Source organism: Nestor notabilis, unplaced genomic scaffold, assembly GCF_000696875.1.
Source record: "Nestor notabilis isolate BGI_N333 unplaced genomic scaffold, ASM69687v1 scaffold7871, whole genome shotgun sequence".
Lineage (NCBI taxonomy): Eukaryota > Metazoa > Chordata > Aves > Psittaciformes > Psittacidae > Nestor > Nestor notabilis.
The window spans coordinates 32773-41250 of record NW_009916083.1 but is presented as its reverse complement, the minus strand read 5'-3'; positions in this window follow the sequence as shown (position 1 = coordinate 41250).

The window sequence follows — 8478 nt, the reverse complement described above, 5'->3', positions numbered from 1 at the left end:
AGGTAAGCTGTGTACATCAATACACACAAACTCAAATAGAGTGAGTGTCTTTGTTCCCCAGCCTTTGCGCAGGCAAACCCTCAGGTCATTCTTTTTCTCATTTACTTTTTTCTTTCACAGAGATGAAGGGACAATGTTCCCATGTATGGATTTTGCAGGAAATGGGAAGTGGGTGCCAGCAGCCGGGGCTGTGACCTGGCAGACCTCGACATCTAATGTAACACGATCTCACGGCGCTTGGGAGAAAAAAGGGAAGAGAAGTCTGGCCCTGGGACTGCAAATCACAGGCTGCGATGACAAGAGGGGGCCTAATAAAACTCAGCACCCTTCACTTTTAAATGCAATGACTGGGGAGTGTGAGTGGGGAAAGGATAATTTACTGCCTAGAGATATCCTGGGGTATCACTTTCCTAGAAATGCCTTTCACTGGCCTGTAGAGCTTCAGTGATGGAAAATGTGAATACAGCTTTGAGCAGTTAAGGTCTTTATTTGAATTAATTATTACCGCTATAATAACAAGATTTAAGCAGTGGAAAATGGGGAAAAGAAAGCCTTGCATTGCCCCCGATCCTGTTTTGTCACATCACCCGCCAACTGCCACCTTCCTGAAGGACATCAGTGCTGCCAGAAAGGAAAGGCTGGGATGTCCAGGTGGCTTGGATGACATGGATGGCATACGCATATGATGCTGAGAAAACATGCCATCACTTTAAGTTTCCTCTGACCACTGATTTCAGACTTTGTGTTGAGGAAGCCACAGGAGCAAGTGAATTTTACTGAACAATGCTGCTATTTGTTGGCAGGTTGGTCTGGTTTTGCAGTGACTGATCAGAATAAATTGGCTTTAAGATAGGTACCTGCAGGTGTGGATACTTGCTAAATGAACTCATTTGATGGGAATGGGTACAGAGCCCAAGAGCAACTTGGCATGCCAGGACATGCCAAGGCCCAGGGGTGCTGCTGGCTCCCTCTTGGAGACGTTGTTTGGTCACTTCCATTTTCATTGTTTCATTTTGTTGGGTTTTGGAGGCTACTACTATAATTTTTAAACAAAAACAATCCCACAGTAATAGAAAAACTTTAGGAGAAATTCTGCTGATATAGGCAGATGCTGTATATAGATGTATAGATATACTAACATCACTTTGTAACTAGGCAAACAATTTACAAGCCACAAAATCACGAGTCCCCACACAAGACTGTGCAGACTTCTTACTAGTTGAGCTAGAAATGGATGTCTTTTCCAGAGGATTTTGATAGCTCTACTTCTAGAATATTTTTAATTAAATTTAATAGAAGGGAAGACAGAAAGGAAAACTAATTAAGAGTTGTTTTGTTTGTTTGATCTTACTAGACGGTTAAGTTCAATTTTTATTGAATCTTTAGGCAGAGATTCTGGTTTGTTTAATCTATCTGTCTGCTTATTATCATATTTCTGGTAGGGTGAAGACCAAAGAATAAATGAAAGATAATGAAATAAACAGAGCCAAGTGTGGCTGTGCCCTAGAGCTGTCCCATCTCAATATATGAGTCTGTGTTTCATCTCTGCAAAGCGGAGATCTCAGGACTCAGCTGGCACCAATAAAGAGGTATCACACTGGGAGAGAGAACCGTCGCTCTGCTGGACTCCCTTCTGCCCCCAGCCCCCAGCACAGGGGTGAGGGAGGAGATCTGCATCTCTGTGGATCATTTACATCCTGGATGCATCCAGTATAAACCCACTCACCGCATCCCATTGAAGTGAAGCTGCAGAGCTTTTTGCATGCCTCAGGAAGAAACGCTGGCTAGTTTTAGGGCTGTGTTTGGTACAGCAAGCAGGGCAGCTGTTAAAAGCACAACTGGTTTCTAAAGCACCTATTAAAATCTACCCTCGAGAAGCTACAGCACCACCACTGCCACTGCTGCTACCTCTCCCACATGGTTACATCTCTCCTCCTCCTTCTCACTCACTTCTGCAGTGCCCTGTGAGCCCATTCCCACCCCTCCCTGGACCTGCCGCCCAGTCAGCACGAGCCAGGTAGTCCACATGGTAGGAAATATCTATCTATACATACATCTTGCAGTCGCGTGGAAATGGAAATGTTGCTCGTCCCCTCACTCATCCTGTTGTGACAAGTGACACTTAGTTGGGTTGCTTCTGCTTTCTATGCCTGGCAGTCTCTGCTCCTGGGAAAGCCCAGGGAATGGGAAAGCCGAGGTGTTCACCCTGCCAGAGCTTCCCGCTGCACTCTTTGTGGTTCACAAAACAAGCTGCCTCTGCTTGTGTGGCTGCTCACAGCATCTTTGCACTATGCCTAAGCAGATCCCAGTGCAGCTTTCTGTGCACAGTTTAGTCAAGGAAAAGTGGTGTGGAATTTTCCTTCAAATTCAGATTGAGGGAAAAGGGTTGAGGATTTTCACACTCTAAAAAAGTTCAGCTCAAACTGAGGCAAATTTTTCAAAATGACACCTTTGCAGATTTTGTTCTTTACATTAAATATGGATCTTGTGGCTTTTTGTGCTGCTGCTGCAGTCTAAAAATAATATTTTCTTTCAGTTCCATGCACACCAATTCTTAATGTATTTTTTCCCCACAAAATTCCTGAGAAGCAGTGGCAGAGTGTGTTACGTGCATTTCACAAATGGAAAAATGGTTGCCATCTGGTCCCTGATAGCAGTGATCCAGCACTGCAGTTATCATAATAACTTTCCCATCCCTCATTTAACTTAGTTATATGTAAAGAAAATCCTACTTCTCCCCAGATGAAAAGCACATTAATTTTAGCCAAAAGCCAACCTCACATCTGATATCCTCCTGATACCAGCAAAAAAGAATAGAGAGATAACTCTCTCTGTTGTCCTGTTTACTGATAGGGGGTGTTCAGGGTTAGGGGAATCATGGATATCTAAACAGAGAGAGAGAAGGAAGCAACAAGGTTAAAGAATACATTTTCAGCATACCAAAAAGTAAAAAGCAATAAGGAACTGACCTGGCAAATGCTTACCCATGGAGTGAATGTGATCAGGGTGGGATGCAGCCTGGAAGAGTCCCCATGAAAGACCAGAGTTTTCTTCAGTGGATATCGCCCTTGTTGCAATAGATACGTTAAGAGAAAGTTATTTCAGTGTAGCAAGCAGTGAATAACGAGAGATTCATATTCTCAGAGGATGAACACCCAAGTCTGTGCCTAACAGGACTTCATTGAATTATTCAAACATCTCCTAAATCTGTCACATTATACCAGAAATCACATGAGCCCAAGATCTTTTACAAGATCATCAGCACATCCTGTTTTGGTCTGGGACCTAAAAAATACCTGGAAAACAGCACCTCACATAAGCTTTTTGCTTTCTATTTCTGGCTGTAATCCAAAAGGGTAGCAACCACTTTATGTTTGAACACTAAAAGTAAACTGGACCAAAGCAGAGGTCCTCGGCAGTCTGGGTTTGTGTTGATTGGCTGGGTTGGTGCTGTTGGTGAACAAGGTGGTATTTCTGGAACGTAAGTTTCTATTTCATACTATATTAATACGAATCTTCTTTGAAAATTAGCAGGATTCTTCATGTCTGGTATACCACTACCATTAATATTCAGTGTTGAAAGTGCTCTTTGGAAGTGCTGTTATTATTAATTTTTTTCAAGCACTTAATCCCATACATTGCATAGGGGAACATATCCCTTTTTCCTTCTGGATATCCATGCTCTACAGTGGAAATACCAGAGCTGCTCAGAAATGCAAGGCACCTGCAGATCTGTTCAAGAGGTGGTATCCAAGCACTGCCAGGGTGGAGTTAATATCTAGTTAAACGTTAACCCATGGCTTAGTTCCATAATTTTATAATGTGTAACCTGCTGTGAGTAAATGATAAATGGTTCTGGGTGCAGCCCTGGTTGTCAAATACTTATATTTCATGTTGTAACTGTTTAGAGGAAAAGAAACTAGCTGTCATTTGAAAACAGGTAAGCAGAAGAGATGCTGCACACTGATTTCTTGCTCTGCTAAAAAAGGCAAGGCGATAGTCATTGCACTGGAAACTATGTTGTCCACTATTTTCTATGTTGTCAGTATTTTCTATATGTTTTTTAGACAACAGCACAAGGTGAGATGGAATAAAGCTACATGCCATTGTAGGACAGAGCCTGTAAGGCACTGCCTCTCATTCCTTAAATCATACCAGTCTTTCCTCTTCTCATCCTCCTCCCTGCTTGCCCCTCAGCCCCCAGTACCAAGTGTTATAAACTTGAGCACAGAGCCTAGAGCTGCCTGCATCTGGGTCTGGCCAACCCAAAGTGCTAGGCTCCCAACTCCACCACTTATCTCTCCTGCTCAGAGAGCAGCCAGGCATGCTGGGTGGCACTGGGTGCCACCACACTGCACTGGGAGGAGTCCATGCGTGTTTGGGCTTGATGTATTGGTCCATCAAATGTGCTATGTTATGATGCATTGTGGTAACTCTTGACATCCTATACCCTCACTGAGTCCCTGACTTGGTGGGGGCAGAGGGCAAAGGAAGCTTGGCTTCTGTTTGTCCTTTTGAGTGAAAAAGTGTAGTGAGATTCAGGAAAAAGTTAAATACAGGGAGAAGGCATTTTGCAGTTATGCTGACCAGGACAGATGCTGCAATAGCCATTAACCTCCGTGTTCCAGGCTGGAAGCTCATCATGTGCTGAAGTCACTGTCTGGCCGCCCTGAGCCCTGTGGAGGATTGTGCAATTATCCATGTTCATCATCTGAGGTGAGAGGGGAGGGCGTCACCTTCCTCTAAAGCATCCGGCGCACCAGCTCCGGTCAGTGGCAGGATGCTGGCCAAAGTGGACACGGACATGCTCCAGTATGGCAAGAGTTACACACCCTCCACTGAGTTAAAACAGCAGATGCAGCCAGATGTCACCTCTAGCCAGACTTACCCCTTTCACGTGTGCATGTGCCATGCTTACCAACATCCATCACCTTCCCCAACCCCTGAGAAGTCCCAGCTGGGGAGCCCTACCCTGCTTCCTGCGGTCATCAGTGTGTATTTGCTGTCATTACATCCCATGAGTTTGTGATTCTCAGTATTCAGAGACGTTAAGATGCAAGGTCAAGCAAGAGGATATAGGGGCTGCAAAGCTGAAGAAAATAGTCACAGTTCAGCACTGCTGACAGGTGCTTGCTTTCTTGCCTAAATTTGAAATGACTTCATCACTCTTTAATATTAAGAGGTTTTACGCACTTCATTATTAGGGTTCTTCCTTTTTTATCTTTGTGTGTGTGTGTGTGCACATTTCAGTTGTCCTCTCTCACCCCTGTTCCTCTCTCTACCTCACATCAATGTACACTGCAGACTTCCTCTGGCACTTTTATAAGCTGCCAAAAGGGAAGTGACCTGGTTGCGCGTCCAGCTCTGCAAGCTGCCTCAGCAATGCTTTTCCTCCCTCTCTGTAGCAGCCCTGGGGGAGCAGAATGTCCTCAGCCTGTCAGTGCATTTGAAGGGTACAGTCTGCACCCTGAAGGTGCAGGGCAGGTATGGTCTGCACCACAGTTCACCACCACAGTTCACAGAGCTGACATCTGCTCTCACTGACTTGTGACAACCCTGTTACAAAGCATATAGTCACTGACTTCAGGCAAAAGCCATGGAATAAGTTTATATTATTATTATTATTATTAGTATTAGTATTACTACTACTGCTGATATTGTTATTGTTGTTGTTGTTATTACTGCAATAAGTATGAGCTGCTGACAGTAGATGCCTCTCTGGAAATAACTCATCAGTCATGAGAGCTGCCCACAGGAGGAGCCGCCCAGAGCCCTGATCCGGCAGCACTTACGCAGCAGGATGCCCGTGTTATCAGTGAGGAAATCCATGCGCTTGACTCTACATACGCAAGTGTCCTCACTAGTTCCTGAAGGGAGCAAAAAGAGAAAGTCCTACCCATCCTCATTCAGTTGGCTGAAGTAAAATATTGCTTGTTTGTTTCTGACCTTCTAAATAGTGAGTCAACTTGCCCTCACTGAGATTCAAACTGACCCTCCAGCAGTCCCTCTCAAAACGTTATTTTCTTTATCTTTTTTATTTTCAAATGTTTTGGGTATATAAATACCTGTAATAAATTATACTACTGGATCCTTATGGTTACATGTGAAACCAAAGACTTTAACGTAAAAGTTAAGATTTTAGGAGATTCCTTGCCACCACCCTCATATCTTGGATGTTAGAAAAATAAAAGCTTATCATCCAGTCTATTCCTTTCGCTGATGTATGATTTTGTTTCTATGACCAGTCTAGGTCTAACCACCTGAAAATTAATAGAAGTATCACTTGGGAAGACTGCCTGATGCAATAAAAATACAATGATCATTCTTTCTGGATTTCTACCTAAGTTTTCCACTGTTCTATTTTATTTCCATGCCTTCCAATATTCTTATCACTTTTTTTCCAGATTCATAGCATGGAGCTAGGCAAACGCATCTCAGGGAAGTCCAACTTCAGAACTCAGAGATAAAATAGAGAAAGCTTTATGATTATCCTATTTTTTATAAGGTACTTGTTCCATGTTAGAAGAAAAGTAGTTTCAAATATTGCTTGTTGGTTTATGAGATCCTTGCAGAAGCAGACTCACTTTCAGTCACTACAAATGGTAAAACACTTCCAAAGTGCCAACAGATCCAGAAGGCTTCTGGGACTGGATCCTAACTGGGCAGCATCAGCACTGTGCCACCAGTGAAAGCAGAGGCACTTCATATGGCCTCAGGATTCACTGGGGAAGTGTATGAAGCTCAATACAGATGGTAAAGTATAAAGCAACCTCATTTCCTCAGGCAAAGGGAAATACCAATGAAAATTATCTGCCTGTGAGGAGGAACAAGATAAGAAAGAGGACCATTTTCTAGAAGTGCATTAAATATTTCACTCCCAAGTAAAATACAGGAATATGAACAGGCATATGTTTATGAAATCAAGTATGGAAATTTCTACTCAAGACCTGTAGATACAATCCAAACCTGAATGTAGACAGATGGGATCTTTCTGGGTCAACAGGCTCTGCAAGCAATTGCTGAGGAGAGGATGCTGGAGCATCCCTGATCACTCGTGCAGTTGCATGGGCTCACTGCTGGCTGTCTGTGCATGCACAGACGTGCCCCCACACATGGACAGAATGTTGCATGCCGATCCCTGGCTCTGCTGAGAGAAAATCCCCTCTGATGGCGTGCAGCCCAAGCCAGAGGTTCGTTGCCATACAGATAAACCCTTGGAATTAACTTCCCTCCCTTCTCCTTGCCCACTTGGCTAACCTGTCCTTTCAAAAGAGTTGATGTCCCTCAATGTCCCATTTGGGAGCAAAGCCTTTAGCTGCTTCACATTGTGGGGTGTGCTGAACATCTTGGTGCTGCGGGACATGTGCCCATCTCTGTTTGGCTGTGGGAAGTGAGGGGAGAGAGAAGGTGTTAGCAAGCAAAGAAGGTTTTTCTGTGTTGGGAAGCAGATAGACATAAAAGGGGTGTGTTGGATTTGTTATTAATTCCTTTTTAAGAGAGGAGGCTGTCTGCACATGTTTGCCTGGTCCAACTTGCTCTTTTGACCATGAATTCACAAAGTGACTTTGAAAAGCATACAAGCTTTCTATTTCCTGAGCAGTAGTGAAGAACTGTACTGCCTACCTGCATCTCTGCCACTACTAGCTTTTGAACCGAAAGCAGGAAGAAGCAGCAGGGAGACCATCAGGCCAGACACCAGGGTGGAAGTGTCCATCTTGAGCCACAGGTCATGATGGACACCAGCCTGCCCCCCATCCCCTGCTCCTGGTCCCTCACGCCTGCCCCAGCCCCTTCCCCTGTCCCCCCAGAACCACTCTTCTGGCTTATTTACAGTCCTTGAGGACACAGGCTTTGTCCCGTGGTCTGTAATAAAGCTGGGTTTATTGTTCTTTCTCAGTTCTGCATCATAATTTTCTCTGACCCCTTGCCAGCCACACTCATTCCCTAGAGGTTTTTGCACATTATATTGGAAGTTTACAAGTCAATATCATTTTTTTCTTTCTTTTGAACAAGGTAGATACTATCTACTGACTACAGACATTGATACAGTCCTCTCTAAATACCATCAAATCATTATTTCCAGCAGAAATGCACATCTAGTTAATCCACATTGATACAGCTTTTTCAGTGTGAAGGCTATTTTGTGTAGTAAATGTTACAAATGTTGTTGTTACCTTTGATGATTAAATCCACGTACTGTTCAACTCAGCTTTTCCTTTCAGGGGTTTGATTTTCCATGGCTAAGTTTTCCTTTCCTTGGCATTTACATCCTATCACTGATTGAGCTCAGTAGGAATGGGAGGTGCTGGCTGACCCACAGTACAAAGTGCTCACTTGGTCTGCAGATTGGCATTATTGAAGTTACTATAAATATCCTTTTGAAGTTTCCCGGTTTGCTACACACTATGGTTTCTCTGGCTTAAACATGCAGAGTATATGATCCCACATTCTAGATGATACCAGAAAAAGTGAACAAGA